Below are 27,930 nucleotides of genomic sequence, written 5' to 3'. Positions count from 1 at the left end.
AGCGATCGCTAAGTCCGTGACTTATGTAAATCACGATGTACGCATTCATGCAATAAAGGATGACGCGAATTTCGGTTTCGAATCTGTTTTTTGGATGCGTAGTAGTTTCGTTTGACATGCGATCGCGCGTCGACATCGGACGCTATGACACACTCGTGCCTTATGTGCCACCGAAGCCCCGAAGTGGTCTGGCATATACCTTCACATGTAAGTAAACGAATGTATCTCCTTGTTGAGAATATCACGCGAGTAGGCAGCTCTTGTGGTACATCACAATCGTTCGAGAAGCGTCACAGTAGAGCATTTTTCTGCATGCGGAGCGGTGTTTTTATTTGCAGGTTTCCCTTCAGTAGGAAATTGCTGGACAGGCGGACCAGCGCACCGGAATTATATTGGCGAAGCCACAAGCAACTCAAAGAATCTGTTTAATTGTTGCACTTTGAACAATCATGCTTCTACAAAGGCCACAGCAGAAAAACAGCCTGATGACTGAGTATTTCTGTGCCACGAAGTAATCAAGAGGCGAGTGCCTAATGCGGACGAAATAGAGTGCATGGAGACTTAGAACGACAGAAAGCTGAGCTAGTTCGTAAGGATTCATTATGCAAAACAGAGGTGACGCGTGCAGACAGGACACAAGAGTAGAGAAGTGGGCGGCGCGCGTTTTGTTTGCTTGTAAATACTCTACTCTTGTTTCCTGTCTGCACGCCTCACCTCCGTTTTGCATAACGAGTGCATCAACCCACATATTAATAGCTTAGGCGTTTTATTAACTGTGGAATATTTTCAACACTTCCTTGCATGCCATTTCATGTCACAAATTTGTGCAGCGAATCTATTTGCATGATCGACTCCGGGCCTGTGGGACCGTTCACTTGCACTTGATGCTGAGTCTTTTACATGTATCCATAAACTGCAGATATGCACATCAGATCCCTGCGAGCACTTTCAAAATTCAATTATTGTCGACAACAGGCACATATGCAATACTGACATAATCTGGAATACCACTAAGCAGCTGGGACACATTTTTGTTGACCATACTCGCAGGTAAAATAAGTACATCATGTGGACAGCTCCAGCTTATTTTCCTTAAGTCAGTGTGTACAAGGCTTTTGCAAAAATATTTTTTTTTCTCGCGCACCGATTATTTTGCTGTATAAGCAAGAGAACCCACCACGTTAGTGTAACGTATCTTGTGCATCACACTAATATGTGCTTTCATTTACCAAGTGAGATGAGTTACTTTTATGGCTCATTCAGTCATATCACACTGCAAGCTGCATTCATCAATCTTCAATGGGATTTTGCAAATGTTTAATGAAACATGTTTCCCTTTTATGCAGATATGCAATGGCAAGCCCTTCCGTGTGTTCCAAAGGTAAAATTTAAGCTCTAAATTAAAGAAGACATTTCTAGTCAGAAACAAGCAAAAATAGTGAATGCAGAGTATCAGAAGCCCAAGGTACAGAAATTATGAGAAGTGTCGAATGATTTTAAGGAAAGAGTCGTATTTAAAAATGCAAGACCCTTTAGTGGAGGTCAAGCAAGCCAATATAGGTAGAATACTCTGTAAAATTATGCGAGTGAGGGGATGTCAAACAATGGGTCAGGAAATGCATTGTTTTTCTGCAAAACAAAAGCTGATTGCCATTACATAAGTCACTTTAGCATCACGATAAATTCAGAAATAAACCAAAAAACAAGACACGCAAAAATAAACAAAACATTTAATGATATTTCAGCAGAACTTTTTGTTGGGCTAGTTGGTGCATATTACTGAAGTACTATAGCGCCAAACAGACGACACAAGAAGAAGAGACACGGACATAAGCGCTCGTCCGTGTCTCTTCTTCTTGTGTCGTCTGTTTGGCGCTATAGTACTTCAGCCATTTAATGATGCTCTCTCCACACTGGGATAAATAAAAACAAACACATCACATCTAATGTGGACATATCAGATGCCTTGTGAAACACTAAAGGAACAATTCAGTTTCGAGCTATGGCACTTGCCGCATAGATGTGGGGTGGCCTTGCACCAGTAGTGATAGTTACCACTGCATTTAGAAATTGAAAGCATTCGTGCAGACAAGGATGATTCTTTATATTTTTGGCTACCACTTCAAATGCATCCACCAAGTGTTACAATGCTGCATGCAGCCATACTAAGGATCTCGCAACAACACCTGCAGGTAGAAAGCAGAAGCAGTCAAAGTGCTGGTGTGTTCTGGACACTATGTTTGAAAACTTTTAGGCAAGAAGAGTGCAAGAAGCAGACATAACTGCATTTAATTCCATAATTCCCCATTTAAATGGCCTTTTCTTTTTGCTTAGACAATGCCTACGCCTAGCCACAGCAGCTCCCTCATACAGACTCCACAAACCAAGAGGCCGTGGAGTCAAATGCAGGTAAGAGACAATAAGCAATAGCACTGGTATCGACATTCATCTAATTTCTTTTTATTTCATTTAGGCAGCCAGCACACCTCGAACAGCCACCTTGACTGCGGGTGTGTCACCCTAGTCGCCAAGGAAACATTTGAGGGAAAGTGACAGGCAATGTGAACAGCCACTTCTCCATGTAAACAATACTCTTTCTCTCGGATGACTCCTACGCCTCACCACTCCAGCACACTTGTGCACAAAGATGCCGCAGAGGCACGTGCAGGTCAGAGGCAAGAAGCAGTGGCACTGGTGTCGACATTTACCCAATTTCTTTTTCTTGCACTGAGGCAGCCAGCACACCTCGAACAGCCACCTTGACTGCGGGTGTGTCACCCTAGTCGCCAAGGAAACATTTGAGGGAAAGTGACAGGCAATGTGAACAGCCACTTCTCCATGTAAACAATACTCTTTCTCTCGGATGACTCCTACGCCTCACCACGCCAGCACACTTGTGCACAAAGATGCCGCAGAGGCACGTGCAGGTCAGAGGCAAGAAGCAGTGGCACTGGTGTCGACATTTACCCAATTTCTTTTTCTTGCACTGAGGCAGCCAGCACACCTCGAACAGCCACCTTGACTGCGGCTGTGTCAGTAGATTCCTGTTGTACATATGCTCATAATAAACTTCAGTAAACCTGAACTTCATAATAAACTTGAAGGCAAATGGGACATTGATGCATTGTATTTTTGAACATTTATTGTACACATACAATACATGTTATACTTTGCAGTGCTACAGAGCGTATTTTGAAGCTTCCCCCTATATTTTGCACCTTTAATTACGTATGTGTTGTGTGGCCCTCAATGCAGTTCATGTTGTAGCAGCTGCTTTGTCTGTGTATCGCACATTGGCTTAAGCTCGTGATATCCACATACTTCTCTCACATATACAAAATAAAGTTCTATGTAGTCCTCAGTGTTACAACAAAAAATGAAAGTAAACAATCCGATCGTGGAATTATGTTTATTACAGTGATTCCTACGACAGTTACTGAGAAGTTGACAACTTGAACTGGTCAATCGGTCCATAGCCGCCTCTATTTTTCAAAAATAAAGGAGGCTATGATCCGTCATGGCAAGGAATTGTATGTATACATAAAAAAGGGGGTATGTGTGTGTTTGTAGTGGGGGTATAGGATTAGGGCGGTACGAAAAAATGTACCAACACCGTCCTCTAGACCCATTCCGTTAAGGTACCGTAACAAAGCGTATTATGCATAAAGTTCATACAACCAACTCTGATATTACTACAGACGCCAGGCGACGCGAGCTACATTTGTCATGATGCATTCGCGACTGCACCGGATGCCCTCCACATTATTCTCGTTAATCGTGCTCACTGCGCCGAGGCAAAAGAAAGACAATGGGCGCAGGTGCCTTTAAAGTATCTCGACCTTGCGAGGCACGGCTGCGCGTGCCTGGGGAGCTGTCCGTGCGAACACTCCCTGGCACACACTTGCCTCGGCGGCCCCAACCTACGTACCGTTCTGCTTCGAGCTTTGATCCCCCCACTGTCCCTCGGGTGCCCTGGAGTTCCTGCGCCGCCTGCTCTACTATCATCTCAGGTGCTCTCCTGAGACTTCCGTTTGTCGGTTACATGTGCCCTACAGCTGGATCATTACTTATAATAACAAAAAACCCGATCTATCGTCACGACGATAGATCGCGAAAGCGGCTTTTGCAACATACCGCGCCCGTGCGAAGATAATTACGGAACGCCAACGAGGAATCTGACCACAGCTTCGAGCTCGTAACGTCGTCGAGTGACACTCCTGCAACAGGCGTGACCGCTGAAAACCGCATACCGCCAGAAACTTGAACAGGATCATCCCTCGGTTGCATAACTGCCAGCTGTACGGCCAACATGGACCACACCCACACCATCCCGCAACATAGAATAAAGAACCGACTTATAAAGCCCAAACACACGGCTGCACGCACACATCACAACATCACAAGCGAGACGCCATGCTGCTACGCTGCTACTGTTGCCGGATTAAAACTGACTACTGTCACCAAGTCTAGCAAGCGTCTCAGGAGCTGGCAACCTCGGCGCGTAGCAACATGGCGGCGCTCTTGAGGTTCCCGATTTTAATGCATGGGCCCTATGGGTAGCTTGTCCTCTAGAGTCAGTATAGTAACTCTATGGATTCGGCGACGCGTTGGTCGTCGTCGGTGTGTCGGGGGTTCTCTCGTTTGGCGCGGGAGAGGAGGGACTGGGCGGCATATGGCGCTGTTCTCATCGCCGCGGCGTTAACCTCGCGGGTCAATACGACACGCCACACGGTTGCGTCGAACAGAGGCAGCACCGATACGCGCCGAGGTGACGAAGGCTTCGCTTTGGCGGCGACAGAGATTAGGAAAGGAGGAAGGGGAAGAGGGGGCGGGAGGCGAGAGTGTGCGCTCCCCAACTATCGGGGAGTGCGGATTCACGGAGCAAGCGCGCGAACCGAGGGCGGACCACAGAAGGGAGAACGAGTCGGCTGCGCTACATCGACACGCCTGTTATCGTTGGGCGTGGGTTATGTGACTGGATTATATAATCATTCGAGCGTCGGTCTTCGCCGCTGATGTGCTCGATGAGCAGAAGACGATATCTGGTCGCGCTCGCGGTTGACAGTCTGTGGCTCTCAGCGGACGCTTCATTTAGTCACGGTTGTTGTCCCCCTCCCCCTCCCCGCATTCGGTTCTTGTTAGGTTGATTAGGTACGGCATTTCGCGAGGTTTGCCTAAATGGTACTGAAGGAAGTAAATTAAATGTCGGAGTATAAGGGGGAGAGACAACGAAGTATTTGTTTTGCTGGCTGGAGGCTAAAGACCTGTTTGTACATGATCGAAGATTAAGCTTAAGAAGCTAGCTGCTAATGTACTTCGGGTAAAGGTGCAGTCATGTAGAATGTATTTCAGGCTTAATTTCAGCGCGTCATCGGCTTGACTGCTACATGGTGAGCATCAAAACTGACCACTACTATGATGAATTAAGTATATGATAACCTTGTTTCCTTGTCCTTGTTTGATACGCCAACAGCGCTAAACGCATAATCAGGCGTAAAAAGACCCTTTTGTGTGTTACACCCATAATAATTTAGATGTTTTTGCAACCTAAATCTAGGAGTGGCTTCTCACTAACAACGCCTCCCTATTTAGGCAGATCCTTTTAGGTATGACCTTCATGTCAGCATAGATGTAGGGGAAGTAAGCGGTTGAGCTGAATTAGTTATTTTTGCAGTTGTGTTGATCATACACGAATTCTTTTTCACAAAAACTTCGGCCCTCTCCCCGCCTCCCCACCCCACACAAAGCAACCATCAATAAACTACATTACGACCTATGGAGTCAGGCAAGAAACTCTGCAATGTCCGATGCTAGATGCACACCGGCACCGTGCAGAACGTAAACGCCATTAATTATTCCGAGCCTCGCGCTGGGCGCAGGCCTTGTGTGCCATTAGGATAATGCGCAAAACGTCACGCGCTTCTAGCAGCTATTGCATCTGGCGTCGACCCTCTTGAGAATCACACCTTTCTGCGCGTCGGCAAAGGGAACAAGGGGAGGCGCAGCGAGCACCCGCTGAGCCCGGGTCACATGAATACGCCATTCATGAGGACTGGAACGTGTGCCTGCTGCGGCCCCTCACTTTCTTTCTCCAGTCCAGCATTTTCTTTTCTTTTCTTCGCTCGTGTTGCGCGCTCAGCGCAGTCGAAACACACACACCGAAGCTTAAAGGTACGTCCACACTAGCCTCAAAAACGCGCGCGACATGCCGCGCGCAGCGAGCGGGCACGCGCGAGGAAAGCAGAGACGAGGCGTGGGGCTTGGAGTATCAGTGCCAACTGATGTTTATTCTTTGTGCGACGGCCCTCTCTCGGCGGCCGGCTGGCTACGGTCGACTGCGGTCGGCTCTGTTCCGCGCTGGCAGCACCGAGGCTTATCCGCGACATTTTTGTGTTCACTACAGCACTCTCCCCCTAGTGAGAACACGAACGAACCAACACGACAAAACACTCGTGTGATTAGAGGTTGAGGCGATTTGGCGCATTTAGACGTCTGCCACTGCGCGTGTGGTAGGTGCGAGTATCAGGCGTGGCTGCGTTTTCCGCCCTGGTGGAAACCGCTGCCCTGGGACGAGGCACTTTTGTATGGGTTCCAGGCGACGGGGTGGAGGTGGGTGTCATGGACTGCGTTTCCATGTACGCCGGTTTAAGTCTGTCCAACGAGACAACTTTCCGCCACCCCCGCATTTCGATGGTGAACGTCTTCCGCCCACGACGAAGAACCTTGAATGGCCCATCGTACGGTGCTTGTAGTGGTCGTCGTACAGCGTCGTTCCGCAGAAAGACGTGACTACATGACTCAAGCTCGTTGCTCACGTGTGTCCTCCTCTCTGTGGGCTGTCGCGGAGGTGTAGCTCGAAGCTTGTTCATGATGTCACGGAGGCGAGATGCGTAGTCGCTGGCAGAAATGCGAGCTTGCTGTTGGCCAGATGCGAAGAAATCACCGGGCAGACGTAGCGTCGTGCCGTAGACAAGTTCCGCAGCGCTGCAGCCGATGTCTGCCTTGCACGCTGCGCGTATGCCCAAGAGCACGATAGGCAATGCTTCCACCCAAGAGTCATGTTCACTTGCCATAAGTGCTGCTTTCAGCTGCCGGTGAAACCTCTCGACCACTCCATTGCTCATAGGGTGGAAGGCCGTAGTCCTGATGCGTGAGGCGCCGATGAGTTTCGTCAGACTGGCGAACAACGCAGACTCAAATTGGCTTCCTCTGTCCGTTGTAAAGGAGGAAGGTGCACCAAAACGACATAGCCAGTGGTTGACAAAAGCGCGAGCAACAGTTTCGGCTGTCATGTCGGGAATCGGGATATCTTCTGCCCACCGCGTGAAACGGTCGACCAAAGTGCAAGTACGTTTGGCCCTGGCAAGGTGTCAATGGTCCGACTATGTCCATATGGATGTGGTCGAATCGAGCATCTGGCCCTGGAAAAGTCTCCAACGGTGTCACCGTGTGACGCTGAACCTTGGACCGTTGACACCTAAGACACTCGCGAGTCCACTGTCGGGAATCGCGGTTGATGCCAGGCCATACGAAACGTGCCGTGAGCAGCTTCTGGGTCGCCCGGATTCCTGGGTGTGAAAGCTCGTGTAACGAAGCGTATACCTCCCGACGGAGGCAAGCAGGCACGAATGGTCGAGGGCTACTTGTAGATGTATCGCAACAAATGTCTCCTGCTCCGGGCAAAGGAAACCACTGTAGGATGAGTGACGACGATGTTTTCTGCAAACGGCGCAGTTCGTCATCGTCGCGTTGAGCGGCCGCCACTTTGGCGAGGTCTATTCCCGTGTGAGTGATGGCATTTACTGGGCTGCGCGACAGAGCATCGGTGACAGCGTTGTCTACTCCTTTTATGTGGCGAATGTCCGTGGTGAATTCCGATATGTAGGACATCTGCCACAGCTCGCGGTCTGTGTGCGTGCCGCCATCAGATTTGAGGGAGCGTAAGGCGTAGGTGAGAGGCTTGTGATCAGTCATTACAAAGAATTCCGTCCCTTCTAAGTAATGACGAAAGTGCCGGATTGCTGCGTAGACGGCCAACAGCTCGCGTCCGAAAGTGCTGTAACGCTGCTCGGTGGGTGTCAATTTCCGAGAAAAGAAAGCGATCGGTTGCCATACTCCTTTGTTGAGTTGTTGAAGGACAGCACCCACAGCTGCGTCCGAGGCGTCGACCATGACGCACTGTGGGACTCCCGGTTGCGGGTAGGCGAGAAGTGTGGCGTCGGCGAGGTGTCTCTTGATCTCTTGAAAAGCCGCTTCGGCGTCGTCCGTCCAGAGCAGCTCCCTAGCAGCACCTTCGTGTGTCGACAGCAGTAGGTGGAGAGGGTGTAGAACGGTCGTGCACTGAGGTACGAAACGTCGGTAGTAATTTATAAGGCCAAGGAACTCGCGGAGCTGGCGCTTAGTGGTGGGTCGTGTAAACTTCTCGACAGCTTTAACCTTGTCTGGATGAGGTTCAATGCCAGAGCTTGAAACAACATGGCCAAGAAAAGTCAGCTTCTCGGCACCCAGCTCGCACTTGTCCGTGTTCACCAGGATGCCATGCTCCGCCAGGCGCTGAAACACGGATCGCAGATGCGCCTCATGCTCGTCCGGTGAAGTGCTTGCGATGAGTAGGTCGTCGAGGTATGCATGGCAGAAGTCGAGGCCATGCGAAACGCCGTTGATAAAACGCTGGAATGTCTGTCCGGAGTTTCGCAGGCCGAACGGCATGCGTAGGAACTCGAACAGGACGAAGGGCATGGTTATCGCCGTCTTCGATACATCCTCTGGAGCCACGGGGATCTGATGGTACGCCCGCACGAGGGCGACCTTGGAGAAAATCGCCGCACCATGTAGGCTGACGTGACATCATGAATGTGAGGTACCGGATAGCGGTCGGGCACGGTTGCTTGATTGAGGGCTCGATAGTCGCCGCAGGGTCGCCAGTCTCCTGGTGTAGACTTCGGCACCATGTGCAGTGGAGACGCCCACGGACTAGCGGACGGGCGGATTATGCCGAGCTCGAGCATGTGGTCGAATTCCTGTCGAGCTGCATGCAGCTTTAGCGGGGACAGGCGACGTGGGCGTGCGTAAACTGGTGGGCCTGTGGTGACAATGTGGTGGCATACATTGTGTTTGACGGCCGCGCTGGCCTGTGGTGGCCGCGTCAGTTCGGGGAAATCGCCGAGGATGCCGGTGAATCGTGTAGCGCCAGGCGGTGCTACGAACGTGGGGCTGAGGGGTGGATGCCTGGATGGCTTCCCGCGCACTTCTGCTTGTGACATGGGGTCCTGTAAACGCCGGTTGCGGACATCGACAAGCAGTCCGAAGTTGCGCAAAAAGTCCGCTCCCAGGATGGCAAATTTTACGTCAGCCACGACGAAAATCCACCGAAACGTCCTCTTGAGGCCCAGGTCCAGCGAGAGGGAGCGTTGCCCGTACGTCGGTATCGCCGTATTGTTGACAGCTTGCAACGGTGCTGCGCACGGTCGTTTGCGGTCAGCTGGCGACGCCGGCACGACACTAACTTCCGCCCCTCTGTCGACTAGGAAACGAGCACCTCTTTCCCGATCGGTCAGGAAGAAAACCGATGGGCGACTGTCCGGCGGGGCGGGGGCACTGGTCACCCTCAGTGCTGGCCCGGGGCGTTTCCCAAATTTTCACAGGGAGACACACAGTTCCGTGCAGCGTTGCCGAATTTGCGGTGGTACCAGCACACCATACGTTGTTGTGGTTGTGATGCGGTACGCTGTCGTGGTCGCTGGTTTCCGCTCGAGTGCAGCGCTGCGACGGTGTCTGCGAGGCGAGAAATTTCCTCTCGCATCTCTTGCAAGGAATAGGCGGACGGTGCGTCTGCGTGCACCGACGCGACTGTGGGCACGGCGACAGCCATGAGTTTGTCGGCGAGCTCGGCCATCTTGGCAAGGTCTGTCCCGCCCGACGTCGTGAGGCCTATCCGTAAACTTGTGGGAAGCCTTTGCAGGAACAGTTCCCGCACTGAACGACCGTCGCTTGCTGTCGCGTCGCCGGCCAGTTGTTGCATGTGGCGTAGCAACTGGCTGGGTCGGCGGTCGCCAAGTTCGGCCTCCCGCAGTAGCTGTTGGAGACGCTCGGGCTCTGTCGGTGTGACACGGCGAATCAATGTCTCTTTTAGCGTCTGGTAGGCGTTCTCTGCGGGTGGCCAAATCTATTCTAAATTAGAGGGAGCCTTAATTCTTCGTGGACGCTGCCGGTCCGGTGGGAGGAGTCTCCACAATATCAGTGGTGCACCAAGGGCAGACGGTCAATGGACTTTCTGTTCGGCACGGGGAAATTGCAGAATTGGAAGAGGTGACGATCGCCATGGCAGCTTCGCATCCTACTTCCGAATACATCATTACAGACTCGCAAACTGCATATAGAAATTACACGCGTGGCCGAATTGCACCGCTAGCTTGCAGGATCCTCAAACAATCTGGGGTCTTCGCTTCGCGCAAAGAGCTGATTTGGGTGCCAGGTCACGAAGGTGTAGAGGGAAATGAGTGTGCACACGCTGCCGCCCGAGCTTTTCTCCCCCGGGGTCCCTCCTCTTCCTTCCCAGAAGACTCGGACTTCCCAATGCCATTAGTAACTTATGCAGATCTATGACAGCACTAGCGCTTATCGCGACGAAAATACCCGGGCCCGACCGAGGGATTAGATAAATCAGAATAATGTCATTTGCGAAGATTACAAACCATGTCATTTTATAACCCAGTCAAGCTACATGCTATTGAGCCACAATACTTTTCGGCCGAGTGTAAATCCTGCGGGCAGAAAGCAGATTTGTACCATATGGTATGGGCCTGCCAGGCTAATAGTGCCTTAGAGACTATACAACAGCCAACCTTGGAAGGATGGGAGGCAGCCCCGTCCAGCTCAGCCCTCGAGGACCAGCGAGCCCTCGTGGAAAAAGCTAGGGCGGCGGCCTTAGCCAACGGAATTCCGGAATAAGAATCCAACCACCCTTTTCCTAACTCCCTTCCCCTTTTCAATAAAACGTTTTCATCATCATCATCATCTCGTTCATTACATAACGAGGGTTTTGAATGCAGCAACGTTGATGCCTTCAGGTAGCACGTGCGGTTTTATTGACCAGTGGCCTCCACCTAAAACGATCACGTACACGTGACGCCTGCGATAGAAAGGATGTTCCACATCCGCTGCCAAAGAGTGGTGTCGCTGGCTAACACTCCCAAGGTTAGTTCTAGTAGTAACACATAAATACCCTAGAAAGTGTATGGGAAGATGGCGCCGCGGTAGCTCAATTGGTAGAGCCTCGCCCGCTTACTGCAAGGACGTGGGATCGTTCCCCACCTGCGGCAAGTTGTTTCTTCATCCACTTTCGTTTCTTCAAATTTATCATTTCTTTATTTCAGTTAGTAAGTACAAGTAATTTCCCCTGTGTTGTCCTTGTTGTGTCTGTTTGTTGGCTTCTTGTGACATCTCTGTCATTGGCATTTGAAGCTTGAACCTTCATCTCGCTTTGTTTCTTTCCAAATTCTGGGAGCTGCCCCTCCCTTGTTGCGGCAATAGATGAAGAAGCCCTCGAACACCTTCCTGGAGCCAAGCCATCACGTGGGGTCGCGTCCAAGAAACATGGAAATGCGTCAAGTGACACGGACAGCGAGGCAACCGAGTTGTACACGGACAGCGTCGACTCGTCGGACGATGATGTCACACTTGTCATGAACCGAACCACAAAAAGAAGACTGCTACGGAGGTCATCGTCACTAAGTGTCTCCACCGTGAAGACAAAACCACAGCGCTGGCCGTACACTATGCTCTTCATGCCTGCGGACCCAGTGTCCAATCAGCGACTCCTAAACAGGCAAGTCCTTTCTGCGTTTATTTATTTATTTATTTACACATACTGCAGCCCCTGCTGGGGCTATAGCATGAGTGGATAATACACTATAATACAAGAAAGAAACACAATAGGCAACAAAGAAAATTTAGGCGCAGTGTTGAGGGAGTACAGACAAGAATTCATTTAATGGGAGAGAACGGTTGGTTCCTGGTAGCGAATTCCGTGTTTCAATTGTTTTAGGGAAAAAGCTATACTTAAATGTATTAGTGCGTGCAAAAAAATGGTGTAATGTTAAGCGCGTGATGTCTCCTACTAGAAGAGATTTTTGCAAAGGTGATGTATTCATTACTGGAGAGGCGACAAGATGAGTGAATAATGCCATGAAAAATTTTTAAAGAATTAACGTGTCGCTGTTCGGCGAGAGATGTCAGGTTGAGTGAGGTCATGATTGACGATGGTGAGAACTGGTGGTCATAACGTCGGTAGACAAATCTAATGGCTTTCCTTTGTATGGCCTCAACTCAGTCTATTTCGTACTGCTTGTAGGGATTGCAAACGATACTACCCTACTCAAGTATAGGGCGAACAATAGTTTTATATAATTTAGTGTCGCGCGGAGAATTAGACAGAGTACGACGTAAATAACCGAGTTCTTGTAGAGCTTTAGTCGTAATGGAATCAATGTGCTTTGACCAGGACAGGTTAGTGGTGAACGTGAGACCAAGATATTTATATTCAGAAACGCGTTGAATTAAATTATCATTAAATCCGTAGCTGAAAAGGAACGGGTTAGCTTTATTGGACATGACGACAGTCTTACGGAAGTTAATATTCATTTACCATGTTTCACACCATTTAGAAAATCTGAAGAATGATTCACTAAGGCGAACATGCTCAGAGGGAGGTGAAATGATGTCATACAATACGCAGTCATCTGCACACATTCGAATTTTAGGTGATATCTCGCGTGGCAAATCATTCATATATAGTAATAAAAGTAGATGTCCGAGGACCGAGCCTTGAGGGACGCCTGATGACACATCCACCACCGAAGAATTGATCGAGTTAAAGCTTACGAGTTGAGTGCGGTGAGACAAAAAACTTTCTATCCAGTTCACTAATTGAGGGTTGTTAAGAATGGCATTTAGTTTGGGCAGTAGTTTTGAGTGAAGTACGGTATCGAAAGCTTTGGAAAAATCTATGATTATAGCGTCAATTTGAAATCCCTTATCCATGTTAGAAGCTATGTTATGCGTGAACTCGACAAGTTGTGTTATGGTGCTAAAACCGCGTCTGGATCCATGTTGTACATTAGAGAGAATGCTGACATCTTATGAGGGAATTTCTTATGACATTATGAGGGACTTTCTTGAGGGAATCGCGCCCGGAAGAATAAACGCACGGAATAATGTCCTTGCAGTAGATGTTCTACAACGTAGTGCACTGCAAAGCCTGCGACACGTAACAGAAATCGGCAAAGTACAAGTGCGATCTATGATACCTACAGGCTGCAATGGCACTGTCGGCGTTATTTATGATGTAGATATTTCTATACTAACCGATGACTTACCGATATTAATAAGGCCAACTACAGAAGCCCCTCATATCACGCACATCACAAGACTTGGCAACACACGTTGCCTGAAGCTGTGGTTCGAGAGAGACAGCCTTCCCTCACAAGTCAAAGCTGGTCACGTCCACCATCTAGTCCGCCCATACGTGCCGAAGCCCCTGCAATGCACGTATTCAGCAGATGCTGAATATTCAGCAGATGCCTCATTCAGCAGATGCCTGCCGCGCAACTGTTTTAAAGTGCCCTAACTGCCATGGTACTCATGAGGCCTCATGCAATGATTGCCCGCGGGTGAGGAACGAGTGAGCAGTACTCAAACGTATGGTACGGGACCATTGAACACACAGAGAGGCTGCCGCTACTCTCAGGCGACGACGATACCGCCACCGAAGAGCATCACGAAGAGTTACATCTACTGAAAGGTATACGCCATCTTCTGACAAAGCGGCTGCTGTATCAACGTCGACTTCCACAAAGACAGACACTGCGAAAACAAAGAAAGGGGCAAGACTCGCCCCTCCTGAAGAGTGGCCTACACTTCCACGAACACAACCTGCATCGGAGTCACATCAAATTGTGCCGCCCTCAATGACCTCACGAACCGCGGATGCGACGACGACTGAGGATCGCCAAGTCATAGTGATGCTGAAGTCACTTATGGACGTCATGCGCATTCTACTGAGCAGCATGAAAACCCCGTCGGCACAGAGCGCACTGCAGGTGCTGGACACCTTGAGTCCGGTGCTTGCGGCTCCAGGGTAAAACGACGGCCCGAGAATTGCTGTCGTTTCAAGAGGAGGTCAAGAATGCATCTGTCGTTCAGTGGAACGCCAGAGGGCTTAAGTCACGCATGTCCGACTTTCGACAGTTTGTCTTTGCGCACCAATTCCCCATCATCGTGATTTCCGAGCCCAACCTGTCAACTCCCATCAGACTGTCCTGGTATGAGTGCTTTATGTCCTCTACCCATGGAGAGTGCAGCAAGGTTGTTGTGTTTATACGCCGTGACTTGACTTATGTACATCACCCAGTGCCTCCTGACGAAGCAAATCAATACGTTTACTTAACAGTGAAGAAGAAAAAGCTCACGCTCACAATTCTTGGAGCCTATTTATCTCCGACAAGCCATCTAGATTGTGAGCGCTTACGGGGAATTTTGACATCGACTCCACAGCCGTGGGTGCACACTGGTGACTTTAACGCCCACCATTACCTCTCCAAAGTGAAGTCTAGAGGCAGAACATTGGTGTTCTTTGCCTATGAACTCGAATTGTGCCTGTCAAATGATGGAAGCCCTACTTATCTGCGTGGATCAGCGTATAGCAGCTGCTTCGACCTCACCTTCGTTTCACGTTCGCTTTCGAGAAGAGTGCACTGGTTTTCGGATTTAGAAACGCGGGGTAGCGACCACATCCAAACCTATATGAAGGTCGAAGGTTTGACTAGCTCCAAGTCCTCTAGAACCGTCCAGTACACCGATTAGCCTAAATACAAAATAATAATGAAAGACTGTTGTCGTGACGGCACCTCCTATAACCTACAGGGCACGATAAAGGATGCCATATAAACCACTACGCATTTACTTTCGAAGAGTTCTTCCCGCACCGATTTCGACACCGAACTAGTGAATCTTCGAGCAATTCGCCGTCGTGCGGATCGAAGATATAGACGCGCGAGGTCTAATTATGATTTGAGATTGGCTAGACGAACACAAAAGAAAATACAGCGTCACATGAACAAGCTGGCTTCGCGACAATGGGTATCTTATTGCGAGTCCCTGGATCCGCGGAAACCTTTGTCGCTTATATGGAGGACTGTTCGTAGCTTTCGCACAACCTTTGGTCAGCGCCACCCATTTATATCTCTGGCACTCTATCTACAATGTAGAGATATTGACGTCACTGAATCTTTCAGCAGAAAGATTGCTGGCGAAGCAAATTCCGATGGAACGGGTACGGGAACGCTCGACCACCCACTGTTCTCACGCGATCCCCGCATGGAATTCCCTTTTTCTATGGAAGAACTACAAGCTGCACTGGCTTTGTGCAGGCGTCCTTCAGCGCCAGGACCTGATGGCATTACATACCGTGCCCTGTGTAACCTAGGAGACCAAGCTCAAAGGCACTCTTGCTCCTGTACAACGACTCCTGGCAGACGGGTACGGTTCCGCAAGAATGGAAGTCAGCTCGCCTCATTCCACTCCTCAAAGCTGGCAAGTCGCCTTTGGACATTTCCTCATACCGTCCGATCGCACTTGCCAGCTGTGTCAGAAAAACAATAGAAAGAATGATTTTAACACGTCTGGAATGGTACTTAGAGTACTATGAAATCTACCCAGATGCTATGGCCGGATTCAGACGTGGCCGTTCGTCAACAGCAACGTTGTTGACTTGATAACATTTGTGCAACACCAAAAGGCCTGTAAGCGAATATCTGCTGCTCTGCTTCTAGACGTTAAAGGGGCTTATGATAATGTCACCCATGAAGCCATCCTTAGCACGTTAGAAGCCTTCGGACTTGGTGGTAAGATATATATGTGGGTGTGCAGCTACTTACAGAGGAGACCATTATACGTGCACACAGAAAATGGCCCGACATCCGAGCATTACGGTAGCCGAGGAGTCCCTCAAGGCGGATGGCAATAGGGGCTTGTTGGTACGGCATATCTTATTTTGTTATAGCGCAAGCTTGACAAGGACAACAGAAGGCACATCTGACACACACAGCGGAAGCTAAGACATCTGACACACACAGCGGGCTAAGCACACAAGGCGGAGTGCTTAGCCCGACTCTTTTCAATCTCACCCTCTGTGGATTAGTTGACAACCTGCCAAGCACCCTACGACTTTCCATCTATGCGGACGACATCTGCATTTGGGCATCAGGTGTGACTCGACTTCAGCTTCGCGCTCGGCTTCAGAAGGCAGCCACAATAACACCTTGCTACCTTCGTGAACAAGGACTTGAAATTTCATGCGGGAGGTGCGCAATGGTGGCATTCACGAGGAAGCGAATGTCTGCTTACGGCGTATCTATTAACGGGCAACTTATACCATACAGCAGAAGTTACAGGTTATCGGGAGTCGTAATTGACAGAGACCTATCTTGGACTCCGCACGTGAATTACGAGAAAAAGTGGCTGACTGCTATCTGTCACCTGTTCAGGTTCCTTGCCAGAAAAAGTTGGGGTGTATCTATACACGCTATGCTACAGCTGTACATGGCGTTGTTCGTTGGATTCCTGCGATACAGCCTGCCTGCAATATCCAACACCTGCAAGACTAACCTGCGTACGATTCAGAGTATTCAAGCCCAAGCCCAAGTATGTCTTGGCTTACCACGCAGGGCATCAACGGCTGAAACCATTGCCTTTGCGCAGGGTTACCCAATCACGACAAACATTATCTTTGAGACAAATGCGTATGCATCTCAGGCACAATGCTAGGACCCCTTCCCACCTCTTGGCGAGCCTCACTGCTGAAAGGCCCTGCTCCACATTTAGCGGTATTGTCAGTGCACATCGTGCGTCGTTTACTTCAGGGTACGCACCAAGCCAGCGTTTTCTGCGTGGTGTTTGAGCCGTCCACAAGTACATATAATGATTCCAGGACTTCAGGAGAAGACAGATCTACCAGCCCCTGCTCTAAAACAGTTGAGCTTACTTCTTTTGCGTGAAAAGTACAGCAACCACGTGCACATATATACCGATGGATCGACTACGTCGAGCAGTTCTGGTGGTGCCGTGGTTATACCAACGCGAGGAATGACACTGCGGTTCAAGACATCGAATGTCACGACCTCAACGGCGGCAGAACTAACGGCCCTGCGTCGAGCGCTGGAATTAATTGATTTTGAAAAACCTAGAAAATGGGCTGTGTTCTGTGATTCATAAACGGCATTACAGTGCACGCAGTCAGTTTTCCGACACGGATGCCATGACCAATTGACATACGAAATCGCGAAACTTTACTATCACGTCCAACAAAAAGATCACGAGGTCGTTTTTCAATGGGTACCTGGCCATTGTGGAATCAGTGGCAATGATTCCGCCGACAACGCTGCTCGCACAGCACATCAAGAAGAGCACAGCGTTCCATTTCCGCTTTCGAGGACAGACGCCGCAAGGCAGCTTCGACACCTGGAACGGAGTCTCACACTGACCGACTGGAACTCGCCAAACTTACGACTTACACGACTGCATCGACTAAACCCCTTCCTGCAACTCCGACCTCCCCTCGGACTTCCTCGACGTGAAGCTGTGCTTCTCTGTCGCCTTTGGTAAGGAGTTGCCTTCACAAAGGCGTACTCTACATTAATTGGAGTTGCTGACAGTGCGGCATGCGAGGTCTGTGGCACCGAAGAAAACATCGACCACCTGCTGTGCCACTGTCCACGATACACCACAGAGAGACAAAAACTTGCCAAAGCTTTCCAAAAACTGGACAATCGGCCGCTTCTGTGCAGGTGCTGCTGGAACATCGCTCCCATCGCCCGTCGGCACATAAAGCGGCGAAGACGCTTTTGTACTTCTTAAGGACGACGGGCTTGTGCGACCACCTGTGACTATTAATGCAATTTCTGTAAGACTACACACGTCAGCGAACTCACCGCAATTTCCTGCTTTCCTTCCCTCCTCTCCCTGTTATTTTTGTTTCCCCCTTCCCCATTCCCCCGGTGTAAGGTAGCCAACCGGACGTTATTCTGGTTAACCTCCCTGCTTTCTACTTATCTCTTTCCCTCCTGGTGGAGCTTATTTTCGCTTGTACATGGCATAAGGCGCCGTAAACATCCTACCATGCTTCGCGCTATCCATAAAGGCAAACATTTATTGATTTACTAATTTATTTATTTATTCAATTGTTTATTTAGTTCAATACCTCTAATGCCTGAAATTGTTACAGAAGGGAATGGATAACAATATACACAGAGAACAAGAACAATATAATGCGGCTGCTAAGAGTATAAATAACATTCAGCGGCAGCTTTAATGCCATTACATCGGTCAGTTGGGCAAATATGGCCAGGTGGTTCCAGTCGGCATACTCGAGCTTTGAACGAGCAAGAGATTTATAAAGAAAGCGTTTTAGAACAGAAAATGGCTTGACAAAGTTTCTCCGTAGATAGCCGAGCGTGCGACTCGCATTGTTGATTATGTAATCGACATGACTCTACCAGGAAAGGTTAGAGGTAAATTTAACGCCACGATATTTATAGCATAAAACATTTTGCAAAACACTGCCGTTAATAAGATATTCGGGAACGCTAATACAATTAGTGTTCCGGGAACCCGCGTTACCTTAAATTTGCTAGCGCTTAAGTCGCATGCTCCACTTAGTGCACCTGGAGGAAACCTAATTAAGATCTTGTTGTGGAAGAATATTGTCAGTATTAACGGAAATATTTCTGCAAATAACGCAGTCGTCTGTAAATAATTGAGGATGAAATACTATTAGGAAGGTCATTAATGTAAACAAAGAACAAAAGAGGGCGCAAAACAGAGCCCTCGGGCACACTAGAAGTTACAGGAGAAGCTGAAGAATTGCACTTGTCAGCGGTAACAAATGGTATTCTGTTAGCTAGGCGATGTTCCATTGATGCGAGTGTATTGAGGTCAATGCTTAATTTACTTAGCTTAAAACAGAGTAACTAGTGACAAACCAGAAGAAAAGCTTTAGAAAAGCGCAAAAATATGCAATCAATAATTAGTACTTCGTCCAATGCCCTGAAAAGGTCGCATGTAAAAGAAAGCCTTTGTGTTTCAGAAGAGAAATGGTTATGGAAGCCATGTTGCTGGAGGCGAAGAATGAATTTGCATCCAAAAAGGCAATCACGTGGGAATACATTATGTGTTCTCGGAGTTTACAAGGTACACGGGCGAGGGATATTGGTCTGTAATTTAAGAAATATTGTGCATTACCAGACTTAAAGAACAGTACCACTTTGCCCACATTCAAATCAAGTAGCAAGGAATACGATTCTAAGGACTGGGAAAACAGTTTTGATAAAAAGATTGACGAATAAATGTCAGTGCTCTTTAATAAACTTCGGAGCGATATCATCCACGCCGCAAGACGAAGACGATTTCCGGTCCCAAATAAGCTCCTGCACAGAATCGCACTCAATAAAAACAAGATCCATAATGAGGAAGCTATGTTAATTAGTGCTGGGAAAGGAAACAACCGAAATTGAAGAAGATTGGAGAAAATACATCTTTGAGCAGATAACAACTATCAGCACTCGAAATGGCTAGACCGTTACAATCGATTAAAGATATTGTGTTACACTTGTGACCGCCTATGACAGTAAGGTAGGAAAGGAGTCCTGATAAAAAAAATTCTTTGGCCTTTTCAGCTGCCTCGTTGTATAGAGCAGCATATTCGCGATAAGTACGTACACCACTGGCTTGGTTCGTTACTCCGTTTGGCTTTCCAGAACACACGCTTGTTCCCGTTTAAGAGGTGGTTTAAAGAACCACCTTTTACCACCAATATTTACATTAATTATCACGCAGTTATCAGTGATTATGTCAGTCACCTCTCCACCTACATCGTAATTACGTAACTTCTTTTCGCGAACACGAGAGCGCATCCACGTTCATGACTCCACTTCCTACGCGTCGTGCGATGCTTCGGTGGTATGCTGCGTTGATTTGAAAGAGTTGGGATTAGGAAATAATAATTATAAAGCAACAATTCTAGATTACGCGTTCATTCAAGTAAGAAACGTACAGCAAACGTCATTTTGAGTAAAAATAAATTTCATTGTGCAAGCCTCAGTTCGATTGAAAAAGTAGGGGCATTTGTAACGTTGGCAAGCTTATTAGCTTCGTAAAATGGCTGTATGTCCATTTTGCTACACCCTCCTTTAAAGAAGGCCTCCCGATAAATTTTGTTAGAAACTTACAGCCCATGACATGCATGTGCTGTATGAGCATGACATGCGGTGCCAGAACCTTCTGCGAGGCTGACCTATACACTCACTCACTCACTCACTCACTCACTCACTCACTCACTCACTCACTCACTCACTCACTCACTCACTCACTCACTCACTCACTCACTCAGGGTGTCGGAAAGTAATGCTGGTCGTTCTGGTCTTAGCTTTTAGCCTTAGTCGCCAGTGCCGCTTCAAGCTCCTCCACCGAAAACATTACATCCATGCGGGAATCTCGTGGCACAGGAGTGGCACATGGTGTAAGTGGGCGTTCGAGCTGCGAGCTGGCAAGTCTTGAGCAAAATTATTTAGCAATGTTTATTTCGCTGCGACCTTGGTGCAAAGCGAGGGATTTGAAAGGAACACGCTGTTGCGGTGATACGCGAAGTCCACGCACAGTTCTCCATATCTGAGATAATCGCTGACGTGGATCCAACGACTCACAGAAACGTTTCCATCTTTGAGATTGTAGTGCATCAATGTGGCGTTGAATCTTCTTTTGCATTCGCCTTGCCTCGGTTAGCGTTGGCGTGTGACACCACGTGGCGACAGGAATTTCGCCCGAACTTCTACCAGGATTCGTCGAAATGAGGGTTGACTTCTCCTGCGAGGGTTAACGTCAGGCACCTTGCGCACAAAGGGCCTTCTACCAGGATTCGTCGAAATGGGGATTGACTTCTCCTGCGATGGTTAACGTAGGCACCTTGCGCACAAAGGGCCTTCTACCAGGATTCGTCGAAATGGGGATTGACTTCTCCTGCGATGGTAAACGTAGGCACCTTGCGCACAAAGGGCCTTTTACCAGGATTCGTCGAAATAAGGGTTGACTTCTCCTTTCCTTGCTCGGTAATGCAGGAGGAGGGGCCCTCTCTCTGTGCCTGTCACGTGATATCGACGGAAGCAAGATCCCGCCCACACTTGTAGAGAGCCTACTTAAGGGGCTCCGAAATGTACCTTTAGATACTTCATGCTCTTCTCATTTTCTTTCATCTACCTTTGAATAAACCGTGCAAGTTTCGCACTAGCAAATCGTCTTGCCCTTGCTCGGTCGCCTGGATGCCTGCAGCCCGCCGACAACGCCACACTACCCAATAAGTAATGTCGGTCGAGCTTCGATAGGCAGGCGCCGCTACTTCTCGGCAGCACTACGGTACGCTACCCTGAAGTACGCAACAAACTGACTGGCAGCGATTGGGATACGGAATCCTGGAGACCCCAACTTGGACGACAACTACGAGATCGTAGCCTCTTCGTCCTGGTGACAACGTTCGGAAGGAAGGTGTCTGGATCATGACTGCATATGGTGAATGCACGGCTTTTCTTCACTGAGATATCACTTGGCTTTTACGTAATTTTTGGAAAGTACAGTGAAGTGATTTTTCTTTAACCGTCGACGGAAGTTTTTAGTACGTCAAGGTTGTTATAAAGTGAAGAGTTAGCAGCAGTAAGGGCAGCCATGAACTTGAAGGCACTAAAGAAGCCGGAATTGTTGAGCTTGGCCAAAGAGTTGGGCCTCCAAATTGCCGAATCAAAGAGAAAGCCGGAGATCATTGAGGCGATCGAAGCGACCGGGGCAGACGACGAGGAACTGACGGAATGCCTAGAGGGCATTAAAGAGAGAGAGGAAGAGCGTAAGCGCCTAGAGGAAAAAGCGGAGCGCGAGCGAGCCGCACGTGAGGCCAAAGAAGAGCGCGACCTCGAAATGAAGCGCCTAGAGATTGAGCTTCTGAAAGCACAAAATAGCGAATGACCTAGCACAAAGGCATGTGAAAGCGAGAGCAGAATGACAGACTTGATGGCACCCTACGCAGTAGGAGGGGACATAGGTCTTTTTCTGGTACAGTTTGAGCGCACTTGTGAGAAGGCAAAATTCGCGAGAAACACGTGGCCGCAACACTTGCTTACGTTACTGCCACGTGAGGTAGCTGATAATATCACCCGCATGGGGAAGGAAGAAGCAGAGGACTTCGATGAAGTCAAAACAAATCTGCTTAAAAGGTACAGATTATCAGCGGAAGCATTCGGCGAAAGTTCAGGGAAGTCGAGAAGACCACGAGTGAGTCATATTCAGATTTTGCATACACCTTGGAGGTAAACCTGAAGGAATGGCTCAGAGAAGAGGGTGCACTCGGCGACGCTGAAAAGACAATGCAGTGCGTTGCTTTAGAATAGTTCTACCGCTGGCTGCCGGTAAACATCAAGTATTGGGTTCAGGACAGGCCAGGCGTAGACACTATCATGTGAGCGGCCAATCTCGCTGAGGAGTGCGTAACCCGCCGTGCGTTCGAAGGCAACGAAGCTCCTAGACTAAATACAGACCCACAAGCCAGAGCGATGGTCAAAGTCGAATCAGTATTAATCAAAGGAAAGGTCAGATTCTGTGAAAAGTAGTGACGAGAGCAAGGGAATTGGGAAGAGTCACCCGAACAGAGGGCAGAAAGGCAAAAGAGAAAAGCTTTCGAGGCCAAGAAACCAATAGTTTGCTACAACTGCCAGCAAACGGGGCATATCTCCGTGGGATGCAAAAATTCCAAACTAGTGTTGATGTCACTAACTAGTAACGAGGAAAATCTGATATTGCTAGAACCGTACATTCGAGACCTCGTGGTACACGGCAAACCGTGTAGGGTGCTTCGTAGTGCACCCGTCGTACGTAGAGGAAGGCCAGTTCACGGGAGAATGTGCTTGGATAAGGCAAGCCGTGGAAACCTCCAGTGTTTGTCTCCCTGTGGCCAAGATTCGTATTGAAGGCCCTTTTGGAGTACTGGACACTGAAGCTGCCGTCTCGGCACATCTCCTGCCTCAGTATCCATATTTGTTTTCTAACAAATCAGAGGATTTGCTGCGACGCAGGGGAATCGGGTTTAGTGAAGGGATAGTGCAAGCCTTAACTCGTTCCAAGGCAAGGGAGCTCGCGGCCAAGGCAGTGTACGAATGTCCAGTGCTGTAGGAAACCGGTTTGACGGAGGATTCATCAACCAGCACCAAACAGGACAGCTCTATAGGGGATAATGCGGAAAGTACACCAGCTAATGAAGAGGTCAGGAAAGCAGCAGAGCCTGAATGTCTCGCGAGGCAGTGTGCAGACAAAGGTTATTGAATGTAAGCCCTGCCACATTGATTGCTGAGCAGGAAAAAGATTCCACCCTGCGTAACCTAAGGCCGGACGCTAAAGAAGGTGCGGCCAAACAGAACGCGAAGTTCCTGAAGAGGGCAGGCGTTCTCTATAGAAAGTACACCAGTCGAAAGGGAGTGCAATTCGACCAACTCGTGGTGCCGCATCCCTATCGTGAGCAGCTCCTGCACCTGGTTCACGGGGGATTCAGGGCATCTGGGCATTCGTAAAACAAAGGACCGCTTATTGCAGGAATTTTACTGGCCCGGCTGCTTTCGAGAAGTAGAAGCATTTGTAAGAAGCTGCGACACATGTCAACGCATAGGCAAGCCCGGAGATAAGGATAAAGCGCCAATGAGACTTGTTCCCATTATCACGGAGCCATTTCGCAGGCTCATAATAGACACATGGGACCACTTCCCGCAACGCAGTCTGGCTATCGACATATTCTTACTGCACTATGCCCCACAACGAAATTTCCCGAGGCAGTGCCTCTCAAAGAACTAAGCTCGGTGGAGATCGTCAAGGCGCTTTTATCTTCGCGCGAGTAGGGTTTCCCGCAGAAATCCAGTCAGACCAAGGATCCGTCTTTACAAGCGCCCTGACCTCGACGTTTCTGGAAAGGTGCGGTATTAAAATTATCCATAGCTCAGTGTACCACCCGCAGTCAAACGCGGTTGAGAAAGTCCACTCAGTCATGAAACGGCTTTTGCGAGCCCTTTGTTATGAGCACAAAGCCAATTGGGAGAGTTGCTTGCCTGCAGCAACGTTCGCGCTTCGAACTGCACCGCACGAATCAACAGGTTTTTCACCTTCAGAGCTCGTTTACGGACGCTGCCTTCGCTCCCCTCTCTGCATTGTTCGAGAAGCCTGGGAAGGCCGGGCAGACGATCCTTCGGTTGTGGCATACGTGCTAGAGCTGTTGGACCATCTGCACGCTTCTCAGGAATTAGCAGGGCAGGAAATGCGTAAGGCACAAAGCAATGCTAAGCATTACTATGACAGGACGGCTCGCTGGCGACGCTTTGAAGTGGGGGAAAAGGTAATGATCCTGAAAGCCTCGTTGAAAAACAAACTAGAGGTTCAATGGGAAGAACCGGTTGACATAATTCAGAAATTATCTGAAACGAACTACGTAATCACGGTACCGGGAAAACGAAGGACACCACCCAAGTGTACCATAGCAATCTACTTAAACCCTACCGGCAGAGGGAAGCCATTGTGAACATGTCCCTTAACCAACCTGAGGAGATGCCTGTCGACTTTCCAGAGTTAACAGCAGTGACGGAGGCAAAAGACATTCACGAGACCATTGACAAGCTAGTAGAACAGGTGGAGTTGAATCCCAATCAAAGGGCCGAACTGAGGGAACTCGTGTTTGAATTTAAAGACGTACTTTCAGACACACCGGGCAGGACCACTGCGATCGTTCACGATATGGAGTTAATCTCGTCGGACCCAGTTCGTTCGAAAGCTTATCGCGTTTCGCCTCGTCAACGTGAAGTCATGACCGCTGAAATAAACAAGATGTTAGAGCTAGGTGTAATCGAGCCAGGAGAGAGTGATTATACCTCGCCTCTTATCTTGGTTGAGGTCCCAGGAAAAGAGCCGCGGCCATGTATCGACTACGGCAGGCTCAATTTAATCACGAAGGACCAGACTTATCCAATACCACATATCGAGGAAAGGCTTGAGAAAGTGAGCAGTGCTAATTTCATCTCTACACTCGATTTAGTCAGAGGGTATTGGCAGGTTCCGTTGACCGAGAGGGCAAGCAGGCTTGCAGCGTTCATTTCCCCGATAGGACCCTTTCGTCCGAAAGTCCTGAGCTTTGGATTGAAGAATGCGCCATATTGCTTCTTCTAGCCTTATGGACCAGGTGCTACGAGGAATGGAGGACTTAGCACTTCTGTATCTCAATGACATAGCAATATTTTCTTCATCATGGGCCGACCATATGCAACACCTGCGAACCGTGCTGTGTCTTCTACGAGAGGCCAACTTAACTGTTAAGGCTCCCAAATGCCAATTAGCGCGCGCGGAGGTAGCTTATCTAGGTCATGTAATAGGGCAAGCCCATCGTCGGCCTTCCGAGGTTAAACTGACCGCAATAGACAACTTCCCGCAACCACGCACCAAGCGGGACATCAGATCATTCCTTGGCCTGGCGGGTTATTACCAAAGATATATCCCGCGGTATTCCGGGATTGCGAGTCCTTTAACGGATGCTCTCAGAAAAACAGAACCACAAACGGTAAAGTGGGATGACGCAAAAGAAAAGGCTTTTGGTATGCTGAAGAACGCACTAACGACATATCTTATTTTGTTATAGCGCAAGCTTGACAAGGACAACAGAAGGCACATCTGACACACACAGCGCTTGTGTCCAACGAGTCAGCCAGTGTTGAACGCGCCCGACTACTCTAAGCCATTCATTCTTCAGTGTGATGCAAGCGACAGGGGTATGGTGGTGGTGCTCTGTCAAAAGAGAGATGATGAGAACGAACACCCTGTACTGCAGTACGCCAGTCAGGCACGTACCCAGGGGGGGGGGCGGGCCCCCCCCCCCCCCGAAATCAAGTGGCATACCCCCCCCCCCACCCCACCCACGCCACCACTCCTCACACATTCCTAAAGCGCCGCCAGATCAATGTTGAGACTTGGCAGCTGTTCATCGGTCAGCATTATGCTGCCTTTTTCACTCCTTTTAGATGGCGGTAGTTATCGGCATCTCTTGTAATGTGAAGGACAGTTTTCTCATAGATTTCGCACCCGCGCGATTAACTCGAGATGCGTTCAGTTGTCACCATCTATTCAACCGTCAGGCGCATAGCTGTTGCTTTTGTTAGTTCAACCTTCTTTGTTTAGGCTGATCCTGGGACCAGGAGAGGGATTCGGCTGTTACTCAGCTGGTCTGTACTCTCATGGAACGAGCTGCGGCCGGAGAAAACGCCAATTGCGTTTAACTTATCCCTTTGCTTCATTATTTCTTGAGTTACGGCTCGCCGCGACGCTGGCAGATGCCCGGTACCATATACACGTGATATGGGTTAGATATGGTGGGAAATAACATAATGTGAAAGAGCGTCCATCATGAAACCCTGCAATGACCCTTAAACCCATAAGCAAGATGACTGTCGCCCGTTTCCTCGTCTGTTTTTCCCTAATTCTATATCACTTTTCGTGCAAAATTGGCAACTGGAAACAAAAATCACAAGGAGTTGAGAAATTAAGCGATCTACTAAGGGAGAGAGCCAAGGCAACAACCAAACTGCAAGCAAAAGCGAACAATAAAAAAGTTAACCGTTGTTTATGAGAATATTTATGGATCAACATCTATTTATTTAAAAAGAAAGTAGGGAAAACGCCGCCGGAAGTGGAGGACAATTACTTGTTTTGAATGACGCTTCTACGTACAGTTATCGGTGGAACCGCCTCACGTAGCCACTTTTCTGCTGTGCTTATGTGGGTGTTTTTCTAACCTTTCGCGGTGAGCGCAGTACGTCTAGAATCGCAGAGTCCTGCGCTCTACGCGGTTGTATGGGACTGGCGGCCGCACAGCGTTACACAATTCGCGGAACTGTCAAAACTGATCAACAAGGCGAAAATAACTGATATTCGAAACTATAACATGAGAAAGACTGAAGAAGCCGTAAGAAATGAACGCAGCCCGAAATCAGTAAAAAAGAAACCTGGCATAGGACAAACCATCATGTATGCACTAAAAGATAAGAAGGATAATATCATCAGCAATCTCGAAGATATAGTAAAAGCAGGGGAAAAATTCTAAGCGGACCTGTATACAGTACCTAGAGGAGTCACGATACCTCACTTAGAAACAGTAGTGAACAGGCTACAGAAACTCTCCTATAGCTATCGATGAGGTTAGAAGGGCCCTGCAAGACATGAAACGATGAAGAGCGGGAGGAGAAGGTGGAATAACAGTTGATTTAATCAAAGATGGAGAAGACATAATGCTTGGAAAACTGGCGGATCTTTATACGAATTGTCTATCGACTGCAAGGGTCCTAGAAAACTGGAAGAATGCAGACATTATACTAATCCACAAAAGAGGAGACGTTAAAGAGTTGAAAAATTATGGGACCATTAGCTTGCTCCCAGTATTATATAAAATATTTACCAAAATAATCTCCAATAGAATAAGGGCAACACTGGATTTTGTCAACCAAGGGAACAGGCTGGCTTCAGGAAGAGATACTTTACAATGGATCACATCCATGTCATCAATCAGGTTATCGCGAAATCTGCAGAGTACAATAAGCCTCTCTATGTGGCTTATATAGATTACGAAAAGGCATTTGATTCAGTAGAGATACCAGCAATCATAGAGGCACTACGTAATCAAGGAGCACAGAACGCTTACGTAAAAAGCTTGGAAAATATTGCTACATGCGTGTGGTATTTGTTTGTTTTAACGAGGCGCGTAGGCGCCATCACTCCAGAAAACAGGAGGAAGGACGAACTGGGCTCGCGCTGTGAATC

General features: G+C 48.6%; 1 long non-coding RNA gene across 1 annotated transcript; it reads left to right on the top strand.

Annotated features, from left to right (window-relative positions):
- The first annotated feature begins 123 nt into the window (after positions 1 to 123).
- On the top strand, positions 124 to 3,114 carry LOC135896181 (uncharacterized). The gene is made up of 4 exons (XR_010562619.2): positions 124 to 207; positions 1,347 to 1,381; positions 2,335 to 2,409; positions 2,474 to 3,114. It is a non-coding gene; the product is annotated as an uncharacterized lncRNA (long non-coding RNA).
- Positions 3,115 to 27,930: the final 24,816 nt, after the last annotated feature.

This window comes from Dermacentor albipictus, unplaced genomic scaffold (assembly GCF_038994185.2).
Source record: "Dermacentor albipictus isolate Rhodes 1998 colony unplaced genomic scaffold, USDA_Dalb.pri_finalv2 scaffold_17, whole genome shotgun sequence".
In the NCBI taxonomy this organism is placed as follows: Eukaryota; Metazoa; Arthropoda; class Arachnida; order Ixodida; family Ixodidae; genus Dermacentor; species Dermacentor albipictus.
This window is presented reverse-complemented; position numbering and strand designations above follow the sequence as displayed.